The sequence below is a fragment of the Ricinus communis genome, chromosome 7, assembly GCF_019578655.1.
Source record: "Ricinus communis isolate WT05 ecotype wild-type chromosome 7, ASM1957865v1, whole genome shotgun sequence".
In the NCBI taxonomy this organism is placed as follows: domain Eukaryota; kingdom Viridiplantae; phylum Streptophyta; class Magnoliopsida; order Malpighiales; family Euphorbiaceae; genus Ricinus; species Ricinus communis.
The window spans coordinates 18,725,795-18,739,579 of NC_063262.1; positions in this window are offsets into that span (position 1 = coordinate 18,725,795).

Sequence of the window (13,785 nt, forward strand, 5' to 3'; positions counted from 1 at the left end):
CCAAGGGGAGTCGATCGCCATTGAGATCGGCCTGAAAGGCCGCCCAAAATAGCCGGAACAGCCTTCGAAAGTCACTGCCCCTCTTTTTTTTTCCTCGCTGCTAACGCCGCCGCCGCTGCTGCTGGACTTACCGGCGCCAGCCTCTTCCTTCCTTTTCCCGACGTCTCCCTCTCTCTCCTCGCTTCTCTCTCCCTGATCATTCTTTCTTTCTTTCAATATCGACATTTGACCCGTGAACTTTTCCTTATTACAATTTGGTTCCTCAACTTTCTTAATTACTTACAATTCATCTTGCAGAATTCCAATTTAACCCCTAAACTTCTTTTTAGCCTTTCAATTAAGCCCTTAACTAATTAATTTGGGCCAAATTAGAATTATTGAAAATACACAATTATAAAAATACCCCTGACCGACATATTTATTTACAAAAATACCAACCCCACAAATTTCCATTAAAACCCCATAAAAATAAGATTATACTTTCAATCCTTATTCCAAAATAAATTTCTAATTTAGTCCTAACAAAAAATTAATCTAAATAATAAATTTTCAACTTAAAATTCAATACCACTAATCAATTAAAATACCAATTTTCCCAAAACTCTTTTATAAAAACATCCCCTACAATTTCTACCATAATTTTTCAAATATATAATTTTATTTATACATATACATGTACATTGGGGAAAAATTAGAATAACAAAAAAGTATATTCTACCCTTCAAATAATTTACTTGATTAATATCTTAATATTTCAAACTAATTGAGTATAGAAGAATAACTCATTCAATTAACTAATATTAAAATTCCCATTAAAACATTTCAAATTAAACCAAATAAAAATAAAGCTAAAATTAACTTAAATAGAAACTCATTATTAAATATATAAAAATTTCGGGTATGACATTCTCCCCCCTTAATAAAAAATTTGTCCTCGAATTTAAAAGAAAAGGGGCTTCACTTAAGATTGAAACTAATTAGGAACCTCTCATCTCAACTCGGCTTCTCGAGAACTTTTCCTCGGCAGAAATAAACTCAACCACAAGACTCATCGACAAAACCCTTAAGCAAATCTGCGAACCTGAGAATCAAATCCCTCAAAGTGTATATAAGGTGAAAAACAAATCCCTCAAAGCAAATGCACAAAACCCGCTCACCATAGGCTTGCTCAGAAATCATATCTTCACTACTGTGAATAAGTAAATACCAAAATCAAAGGGTCTTTACCGAGGTTGTAATGGGGCTAAGGCAAAGGTACGGAGATTTGGACCGAAGTGTGAAAATGCTGGAATTCGTGCAATAAACAATAGTATATGCTCAAAGGATTAAATGCCTAAGATCAAAAAAATAATCATTCACTAAAATCCCTACTTCATAGAATAACGCTCGCAAATTCTCTAAATCCAATAAAGAGATAAATAATTAAAGAATTTTTTTTTTCTTCTTCTTCTTTTCTTTTTTTTTTTAATTTTTTTTTTGAATAATGAACTAGCAGATTATTAGCGAGCGCTGCATACAGCTCAAATAAACGTAAAGAATAACAAATACAATTTGGATCAAAGGGAGCATCTAAAATATCAAAAAAAAAACTTAGTGAATTTACCAACATAGCAACTGGCATTTTAATCCCACATAAGGTTGAGCAAATCACAAAAAGAAATTCCAGCATAAGGATAGGGGAAAGACAAATGTAAAGAATGGTATAATTGAAGTGTATAGGTGTAAATTATGAAGAAAGGGTTAAGGCTCAAAACTGGTTAACTAATGGAAATATAAAGGGTAGGCTTTTGGCCAAATATGGTGAATCCTAAATCGCCCAAATCATCTCATGGTATTCACAATATTCATGTAACTTCAACACGCATTACAAAGCAAATTCTAGAAGCAAAGTCAAGTACAATGCTCACTCAAATAAAAAATATAAAGAGCATAAGTATAATGAATGCTCAACTGGCTCAAAATCTCACTTTGAGGTGTGGTATTAGGTGCAAATGGTTCGCAACATCATTAATTGAATCATTACTTAAGAATGAAAATAAATTGCGAATATGGTCCACGTAATAAATGCCCAAGTTTCCTTAGGGTTCCAATTTCGGAACAGAATGAGACATATGCATATGACATTATCAATGTTCTAAGTTAAAATTTGAAAATTCGAAAAATAACTAAATAACACCGGTTTAACCCGGCAGGGCTAATGTGTAAAACATCATCAATTATTTTTCAAGGACAATGAACAACAAAGAAAAGTAACTACAATTCTATAACTTAAGTCATCAATCAGCTCAAAAATAGCATACTCAAGTGCATAAAGACATAGTGTCCTAACATCCCCTAAAAAATACACAACACCTAGTGATAGCAATTTTAGATGTATCTAAAAACTATATAAGAGAGTAGGATTATAAGGTTTACCCACAACCACCCCACACTTGAAGAACACACTGTCCTCAGTGTAAAATGTTATGGATACCCCGCATGGAATGCTCAACTAAGAGAACAAAGGCAATACAATCCAAGTGCATGATATGTATGAAAAATAAAGTAAATAAATACAGAAAAATAAAAAGATCTAAGGGACTGCCCTGATCATCCATCGAGACTGATGTTGTGGAAATTCAGTGCCTCCTCGGTAGAATCTAAAAATAATAAAATAAAGAAATAATCGAACTGAAAATAATGATTAAATAAAATATGAGAACTTAAAACTAATAAAATGTTTCAAAATGAAATGGTAGAATATTAAAAATGAAAATAGAATTTGGGGTGCCTCCCAAAAGTGCTTCTTTTTTATGTGATGAGTCTTCTTAGCTGGACTCATGGTGAAAAGTAAACAGGCGTGATCGACGACCATCCATCTTTCTTCCAAGCAAATGGCTTCAAGTATCCGCTTAGAGGGATAATCGTCAATTTCCTCTTCCCGACTGTCAAGCAAGCTGCTATTATAATGGGCAAAACTCGCTCCTTATATATTTGCACGTAGTCATGATGCTCTGGGCTTTTCCAATTTGAAATCTGGAGTTTCACCAATTGGATGGATCGACGGTTGGGCAATTTCTTCAAGAATGTCAATGGTTTTCTCCAGTCCTTATCTTGGTTCACTTGCTAGAAAAAACTCGAGCTCCTCCAACACTTCTTCATTGGATAACTCGTGCTCATCTTCCATCATCGAAGGGACTTGTAGAAAATCCACCAAAAATTCCTTTAACTGCAACTCAGCATCATCAACTGTACGTTCCTGTTGGTAGTCTTTCAGAGGAATCATGTTTGCCTCTTTCTTTTCTGGTTCTATCCCCATGTTTAAGGAGTCGTCTTGCACATAAGCATCATCGTCAAACATAATAGATAAACCAAAAAAATTCTCACCTGAACGCAAAGTGACGGCGCTCAAATGTTTCTCGGATTTAGTAGCATTTGATGGAGTTCCCAATTGTTCTGCCTCTAGTAACTTGAAGATCAAGCCTACTTGATGCTCTGTGTTCTCAATTGAGGCTTATTGACTTTCAAGTACCCTCTCTGTTTGTTAGAATCTATCATCAAGACTTGCAATGAACCTCATCATCAGCTCCTCTAACACTCACTCTTCATCTTGAGTTGAAGGTGCAAGATTAGGCTGATGATGTGGTTGCTGAGATTCTGGTGGTTGTTAGCCATCTAAGCTCCGTCCAAAAGGGGAATGAGTGCTCCACTATTGATTGTAGGTGCTTCCATACGAGTCATTTGGCCAACTTCCCGTATAATTCACCTGTTCACAGTTATAAGAACAATGAGTAAAATCACTGCACAATGAACAATCATTACTCAAATGTAAACTATAATAAAATTCACTAAAAACTTGAGATGAAAGGATAGGAGTGCAGAGTTGATCGATAGCCCTGCAAAACGATTCCACTCGAGCTTCTAAAGGTGTACGAGTATCCTAATTTTTAGCACTCTCTTGGTTCTTAATCCCATTTCCCAACGTGTCATACAAAGAGTTTAGCATTGAACCTCCTTATAATCCACTACCCGAATCATAAACTTTAACCAAATAAATATGTACAAACGAAACAGAAATAAATAAAAATAAAAAAAAATGGCTAAAGTTTAATAGCAAATTTCACTCTAGTTTTTAAACATTCCCCGCTAATGGCGCCAAAAACTTGATAGGCTACTTATGTAGCTATAATCTAAGGCAGTGAACCTATCGATGCAGTCTAGCACTCATGGCAAGTATGAAGGTCGTATTCCTCGGGAAAGCGAAAGCCCAGAGTTACTTCTTTGTTCTTTGTTATATTAACCTAAAATGAATGATGAATAATTTCTAAACTAACTAATAGCTACAAGCTAAGTTCTAAGGGAGATGCAGGAATGAATGGATAAGTGAAATAACCAAGACAAGAAAGCAAACCCAAAAGGAACCTAAACTAGTTGGTAATCAAACAAAAGATAAAGGATTGGTGAGTCTAATTATGCTACCCATGGATGAATTCTTAACTGAATTCGATTTCTCTCTCGAGATAACCGAATTCCTAAACCTAATAACCTACAGTTAGAATCTCTTTCTAACAATTGATTCTTAAATTAGCATTAAGCTTTAATCCGCCTCTATTAAGCTTTGTTAATTCTTAATCCGGCTAGTTAATTATCCTTATCTCTAAGTGATTATTAACCAGTTCTTGCTATTCAAAATTCCAATTGGCAAATGGACTTCTCAATCACACAAAGCAATCTAAACACCACAATTCACAATGTCTCATGAATAATGCATTATCTTATTAATACTGAAAGCAAGAAGAATACAAACTAACTCAAACAATCCAACAATATAATATTAAGCCAACATAGTAAAGAAATCCCAATGGATTTAATCAATCTAGCTATACATGTTCATGTTTAAAACAACTAGGAAATCAATTACAATGGAAGAATAATGAAAATGAAACATGTACACCCTTTTCTCTCGAATTGGATGAACAGCTCCAAATATGGATCTGCACCACGATTAATCTCCCAAATTACCTCTTGAATTGCTCCACTACTATTTTGCACTTAGAACCTTGCGATCCCAGGTTCTTCCTCTCTGCAACTCTCTCCCGCACTCAATACTGTGCAAAAACTGAACCAGCCGCTAGGGCTCTCTCTCACTCCTTCCTTTCTTCTCACCCTAAAAGTTTCATTTTCCTTATATATTTGTTTCAGCACAGCCAGAGTCCAGACCGTGCTAAAACTGTGGATCTCACCAAGTAGGTTTTCACCATGGCCGTGCCCCTGTTGGTGCTGGCCACCACGGCCTGTGGTGGCCTTAGAAACCGTGCCCAAACCATTATTTTGAAGACTAAGTTTTGATGGTTGGTTAGGCCAGAGTCCAAGCCGTGATGGTCAGCACGGCCTTGACTCAGGCCATGGTCATTGTGTGCAACGCGGGCTCTTATCCGATCTTGATGAATTCTCATCCGTTTCCGCACGTATTGATCTATAATTGCTTAAACACCAATGACGGTCCTATAAATACTCCTGAAATGCAAAAGAACACAAAACACGGGTGATCTGGGAATAAAAGCATAATAATTGCTAAGAACATACGCAATAATATGCAAGCAAATATGTATAAAACTATACACATCACTAATCATAAGGCCATTTCATTAAATTTGATTGTCCTCCTCCTTTGGTATTTTTATATATTATTATGATTTATTATTTTTCATAAATTTTAGATATCTTTCTTTTAAACAATCTCTCCATATTTAGGTTAGATAATGTATTTTTCTATTTAATTTATCGAAAAGTATTGTTGCGGCTGCTACATGGTGAAATGAAGTTAGACCCTATTAGTATATTAGCTGTGGAAGAAAAATTCAGTAATTTACGACTAATGATTTCCCTCTCATATTCTATGCACAGCTAAAAATATGGTATTTTTCCACCTAAAGCTTCATCTCAAATATTCTCAGCAACTAATAAAAAGTATTATTTTCATTGTAATTTGGAGTTTCAACATTTTTTTTTATTTTGGAAAAATTATGAGCTTTTAGTTATTCTTTTTTGTTTAAGTAAACAAAAATAATCTTCACTACTTTTAACAAAGTAACTATGTGTTACCATTTGAATATAGATACTTGATTAGTTGTGGACAGGAAAATACTTTTTTAGAAAGATAGTTGGAAGTTCAGCTGCAAGTGAGCAACAACGAATAGTAGTATAAAATATTGTTCATTATAATGTAAATACAAAATACAATATATTTTGCAATCTATGTAGTACACTAAGAGCAAAATAGTACATAATACTTACTGAATTTTATATTATTTTCTTATATTTTAGTAACAATCACTTTTAATGGGGTAATTAGTGCTATCAATTAAATGAGCAGATAGATACTTGATTAGTTATGGACAGAAATATTTTTTAAGGAGATAGATGCAAGTGAGCAGCGCAATTCAAAGTATTGTAAATTCTAATGCAAACGCAAGACATTTGCAACGTATATACTATATTCCATAACAAAATAACACTTGATTTAACTATATAAGCATGGGAAGACTTCATACTTTGGGACGATCATAGGCATATATATCCATTATATAATTGCATATATTTTGCAAGTCTAATATGTTACTTAATTCTACTTCTTGTTAATTTTTAAAACCATATTAATAAGAATATATTATTGCTAATTATTTTGACTTTATTATATATTATATTATTGATATTATTAATTTTAGTGCTTGTACATATCATATGTCATATAATTATCATCATAAATAGTTAATGTAATAAATTAATAAACTTTTTGCTTCCAGTTTTCAAACATTTATAATAAGTATTTTTTTTAAATTTTTTTTGTTGTCTTCCGTGTTTAGATGTTATTTAGCTGAATAAAATATACAAGATATAAGTGATCGATACTCGCACATCTTTTTACCCTAAATAAAAAGCTTGAACATAAGTATTATTTCTTTCCTCCAAATTGAGGAACAAAATGAACTAAATCATATAAAAACTATATGGCTATATTATGAGCCACATCCCATTTCTGCTTTCTCACTCCAATTCTCTCATTTAATTCTCAGATGTTTGTCCAAAGAACTTATTTTGTTTCATTGTTTATGCTTTCAAAACTACATAACTATTAGACAGAAAGTATCTTTCAGAGAAACAAGAAAAGAGTTCTATTAATTTAGTTTCCTAGGTACATACGTCTTTAATTATACTATATTATAACCAATATTTATACTATATGAATAGTGTGACCCATGTTTTGGCTTTTAACATATACAAAATATTATATTCCTTTAGAAATTATCTCGAGCCATGCCATGTATTATCCTTCTTATTTTTTTATTTATATTACACACCCTAAAGCTTCAAACTTAATTAAGGATTGCATTTTTTTTTTGGTAATATTTTTTGGCCTTTTAACTTTTATAATTCAAGAGTCTTTTAATGTCTATTAATCTTATATCATGTGCGAGTCTATAAGCTTATATAAAGTTATATCCATTTTCTAGTTATCTTTCGTATAACTATTTTTGCCAAGCAAAGTCTAAAGTTCTAAAAAACCTACATTTCATACAAAATTTTGAAAATTTTGTCTATTATATGATTTGCAACTTTTTCTTTTCAAAAATAGTTTACTAAAAATTATATGATCCGTCTCTCTATCTCTATTTTTTCTCTCTTTTCTTTTATCTTCTCCGTCTACTTTTCTTGTTTGTTTTGATTCGTAATTCTTTTTTTCTAATTATTATAAGAATCTAAATTTTCTTTCTAATATTATCAACATTTGAATCTCATCTTTCTCATATAGTTAATAGTCATCAATTATTTCTTTTGCTATTTTAAAGTTTTTTGCAATTGTGCTATTCATGAATTTGTATTTATGGTAGATTTGCAAAGTTGGATCAGTTCATATGTGTTTATGGTGGATGTTTTAGTATACATGTTTTGCTTCTGGTGATGAATACTCAATATTTTTTAATGTTTTTAATTCAATTTTAAACATGCACATAAAATATTTGATTTTGGCATCAAAGTTGCAAACAATACATAGATATTGTATATATACAAAAGAGATTTTAAAATATGTGAAATATATCTATTTTTTAGACTTGTTGTAATACCCGGAAAATTTTTTCTTTTTAATAATAATAATATTAGTAATAATTAATAACGAATTTTTATTTAACTTAATTTAACTTTTTTTTTATTTAATTGGAATGATTTAGATAGAATTTTAATGCTAGACAACATAAGGAAGTTATTTTGTATATCTAATTTGTTTGATTTTTAAGAAATTAGTTAAAGTAAATTCTTTGAAAAATGGATGATATTTTCGGTCATTCAATTTTCCACAGTACGAATGTATAAATTAATTTATATATTTGAAAGTGATAAAAGAATTAGTAAAGAATATTTTATAAAGAATTATTGGAGAAATGATATTTTAATTAGCTAATGGTGTTAATTTTAATTGAAAAATATTTAGCAAATTGATTAATTAAGTTAATTGTGTGTTAGGATTAAATTGAAAATTTATCTTGGAATAAGGATTTAAAATATAATTTTATTAATTTTGGAGTTTTAATGAAAATTGGTATGTTTGGTATTTTTAATAATAAATATGTCGATAAGGGTTTTTTGGTAATTTTAAATTTAAAAGCAAGGGTATATAAGTAATTATATATTTTTAATAATTTTAATTTGGCCCAAATTAAATAGTTAGGGCTTAATTGAAAAGCTAAAGAAAATTTTAAGGATTAATCGTAAATTTTACAGGGCGAAATTGTTAGTAATTAAAAAAATTGAGGGACTAGATGGTAAAGAAGAAAAGTTTAGGGACCAAATGTCGATATAGGGAAGAAAGAAAAGAAAAGGAGAAAGAAGAGAATTGGGAGAGAAGGAGATCGCGCAGGGAGAAGAAGATCGGCTGTGTAGTCGTCGGTGGCCGACTGTCTGGATGCGGCGGAGCTGGCCGACGAAGCGGTTGGCGTTGGCGAGCGTGGCGGCAGGGAACAACAGTGCTAGGCAGCGAAAGAGTGCGAAGGAGGCTTTCGGATGCCATTCTGGGCGTTTCCAGCGACTTTGGCTACCGAGTCGGGTGGCGATGGACTCCCCTCGGCCTGAGCTTCATTTTTTCGGTGGTGTCGCAAATGGTGGTCGAAGTTGGAAGTTCGTGGTGGAGAGAGGATATAGGTGGCAGCTAAATTTTTTAGCTTTTTCGACGAGTTCCGGCGAGGGATGGCCGATCAGAGGACATATCTGGACTCTCCTCAGCTCAAGCTTTCCAATGGCACTAGTTTCGTGACGACACTCCGTTTGAAAATTGATGGCTGAGATCATTCGTAAATCTCTCCAGATGATCGGAGATCGGATAGGAAGATTGGAAGCTGGGGTCGTCATCAACATGTTGTTTCGAGTTCGTTGGTGCGTTTGGATCGTTGATTGGACTACGGCGGCTAGAGGCGAGTTGACCGAGCAATCAAGCATCTCTGCAATTCTCTGGCCCGTTGATTTTAGAATTCATTGATAAAATTTATGTTTTTAATTGTTGTGTTGAATTTTAGAAAAGTTACGGGAGGTTTATTAGTTAAAATAAATAATTAGTCTGATTGTTTGCCAATAATCGTGATTGTGTTATGTTGCGGAGTCGAAAAAATTAATGCAGTTTTGGTAACCCACTCCCATTAATTTATTGTTGTATATTTGATGTATTTTCTAGGAGGTCCTGGACTCGTTATATGGGGGGTAAATGTTCGTAATTTAGAGGAGGTTTTGCCAGATTTTTGGTAGAATTTACCCGAGTCGAAAAATTTTAAACAGTGAGTTTTAGGAGTCTAGGCCTAGGGTTAATTGTCAAATATTTTAGATAAATCCGTTAGTTCGACTCGCTCCACCCGAGGCATCAGAGCAGAGCTAGGAGGTCGTCAAAGCTATGAGTTAAACTCATATATTTGTTTACATGTGTCATATGCTGAGATTTTACGAAATAATTTTGATTACATGATTTAATATCTTAATTATTTATTTAATCACTATTTATATAAGTTTCATGTTCTGCATTATGATTTTATTGATTGCTAGTTGACTCGGGATGGGACGGCAGTAGAACATGCCACCTGATGGGTTGCATTAGGATCGCGTGCGCACCGATGTGAATCTGAGACTGATAATAAAAGGGTAAAAGGATAAATTTAAAAAGGTAAATTTAGGACTTGCCCTGGTTGAGCATTATGCTTTGGGCTGAGTATAGTTTGTTTGCCGGAGTAAAGGTATCTGGTTGAGCATTGCTCTCTGAGCGCCGACTTATTTGGAAACTTAAGTGACCAGACTAGATTTAAGGACCCTGGTTTAGCTTTACTCTCTGGGGGCCGATCTTATTGGAGTAAGAGAGCCAAAAGTCTAAGACTGTTATTGATAATTAAGTGACCGAACTGGAGTTAAAGACCCTGGTCGAGCTTCGCTTTCTGGGCGCTAGTCTTATTGGAGTAAGAGAGCCGAAAGGCTAAGACTGTTAGTGATAATTAAGTGACCGAACTGGATTTAAGGACCCTGGTCGAGCTTTGCTCTCTGGGCGCCAGTTCTATTGGAGTGAGAGAGTGGAGACTATTAGTGATGGGGCTAGAATTCTACTGAGGTGCTCCGTCCCGTAGTATGAAATAAAATTTATTTTATTTTGCAAAAGCATAGCATGACACGTGCCTTATTTTAATTAAATAAATATTTTATTGAGGTATTTATATTCGTTTTGGGATATATGATTTTAACTCACTCTCGAGACTGACAGTCTTAATTTAACTGTTTTTCAGGTGATTGTTAGTCTTCCCGCAGTTCTTATCTAGCAGCCCTACTCCTTCATCATTGGGTTGATGTAATTGATTTTGGTATGTTTGACTTGTAAAATTTTAGATTCTTCGTAGTAGAAATTTTAAACTTATCAATTTGTAATTTTATATAAATTCAAGTCTTGCCTAATTATGCTAGCGGACCAAATTTAAATTATAATACCCGTTAATTTAAGATTAATTGTGGAAAAAGTGCTTTGGATTGAGTCTGAATTCCAATTTAATTGAGTTAGTGAATAATCAGGCTTATTACGGAATTTGGTGGCCTTATGCCTACCCATTCTCTAGTGCCGGTCACGGGCCCACAAATAGGGTCGTGACACTTGCTCCTTTTGATTTTTAGTAAAAATCACCATTCTAAATGTATCACATATACAAAAAAAAGGCAGTTATTAATTATCTATCTATTATATACGAAATATTATTGAAAAAATATTATTATTTTAGTAATTTTTCTATGGCTATATATTTTTTAATGTCTTGATTTTAAAATAAATATATGCAAAATTTTAATATGCCAAAAAATTATAATTTATTTTTGGTTTTTAATATTAAATAATTAAAAATATATATCAGACATATATCAAAATATTGTTCAAATATGTAGAGAAAAGAAATTATTTTGTAAATATACTATTTTAGTTTTTTGTTTTATAGGGACTGACTAACTATTTGTTATCCATAATTAGTATGGAGTATTAATAATAATGGAATGATGAGTCTCATGTCATTCGGTATCTAATACTAGAACAAATGATAAAGGATATGAAGATACTTCTATGACAAATATTCTGAATAGCGGCACGCTTAATAATAAATTACAATGAGTTTAATTCCTGTCAGTAATTTATTATTAGATTTGATAGTATTTATAATTCTTAGACCTGAAATGACATAGTTATCTTATATATGAATGATCAGACTTTATCAATGCTTATATATTGGTTTTAATCATGCATTAATACTTGCATATGAGAGCTCTAATTAGTCATACAACATACGTTCATTCAATAAGAAATACATTTCTTTGAAGTAAATAAAAAACATTACTCTATGCAGTCATAGAAATACTTAACAGTAAAAAGTCCTAGATATAACAAAATGATTATTGAAAAGGGCATTTTTACTTAATCATTGATGGTCAAGTAATTCAATATGATAAGTGCATGAACTGAAGTTAAACGAAACTTAATAGAGTTATGACCCTGACTTAAGAATATAGGATAAAACATTACAAGTTTAATCATAAAACTACTGTTTGAATAGTCAATGATATGTTGCTAGGTGTCACTTGTCACTTATGAGGATTCTAAAGTTATTGTAGTATTCACTTATTAGTGATTATAAAGTGTCGTAATGTTTCTCATTGCTAGCTCAATAATGAACCTAGGAGATCGCAAATAATAAAAGAAATAAGAACAATATATAAATTAGACTTGCATGAGCTATAAAATACTAGCACACTTATAATTCAAATACTTAAAAAGAATTTGATATCGTTTAGGTTTGATTATAAGAGTTATAATTAAGAGAAATTCAAAATAAAAAATATTTTAAAGATATATTTAGTCAAAATATTACTTGAAGGTAAAATTGATTCGAATGCAAGTGGGATATTGTTAGTAATATTTTAGAATTGACTTTACTTTAGTCAAGTGTTAAAACCAAAAATGCAAAAAAGAATATTTTGAAGCTATATTTGATTGAAACACTGACTAAAGTAAAATTTTGGTGCATGTAAGAAATTGTTAACAATATATTCTACAATTGACTTTACTTTAGTTAAAGGGTTAGATAAAACGTATATAGGTTTTAATGACTCTAAAAGAGTAAAATAATAAATATAGGTCTTTGTTTACTAGCTCAACTTGATAAAGTGTTTGACAAGGAAGATCATATTTCTTTAATTGTTATTGTTCCTCGTGTAGAAGAACTAGAGGTTTAACATTTGGAGAGTTAGAAAGTCAAAGAATCAAGTTTATTGATTTCTATGCTACGAGAGATAATTTAAATAAGGTCTTTCAAAAATTTATAAGAATATCCCCAAGCTACCTTTTTTTTTTCAAAGCTACTTTCCAACGAGAAAAATTCAAAAAATCAGGTGATGAATGCTAACATGGGAGTCATATTATCCATAAATAAAAAATATATGATTTCCTTGATGAGTTGGCAAGAAAATTAGTCGACTCATCAAACACCTCTTTCATTGAAGTTTTCTTTATTAAGAATAAAAGAAATGAGCCAATATTAGTTACTCCTAAATCATCAATACTTAAGTGCACCGTTTCACCAAAAGAAAAGATAGTCTTAGTCATTCTCTTTCTTCTTCACCGTTCACCTTCTTCTTCACTGTTCACTTTCTTCTTTCTTCTTCAATCAAAGAACCACCACCGAATCTCACAATTAGAAATTTCTTTATAAACCCTCCTAATGATTCAGCAACAGGTAGTCGTATTATAAAGAGAGATTGGCTTTTTAAAGCATCACACAAAGGTTACTACTGTCATTACTGCTAAAACATCCTATCATCTCCGATGATTTTGCTTAATGGCTTTAACTAGCTCTGCACTGATCTTCAAAATCTCAAGTGTTTGCCATTTTTACATCTTTCTTTTCATTTATAATTACTCGATTTGATTTATTTAATATATTAATATTATTTTACTGCGTTGTGGACATAGCATTGAATATCATACATAGAACATCAAATTGGTTATGAGCCCAATTGGATGTCATGAGTTTTTTTTTTCTGTTTAGATACGTTGCCTGGTGGATTTGGGGAAACTGAGGAAAAACTGTTTGTTGGTTTTGGCAAAATATAGGCTATCTCATGTGGTATATTCTAAAATTAAAGAGATTGGTATTTTGTTAGAAAGGTGTATCAAGTTTGGTAAGATGTATCGTGGTTGCTTGGGTCAATACTACAGGTTACATGTGGTATTAACTTTGGCATGGGGGA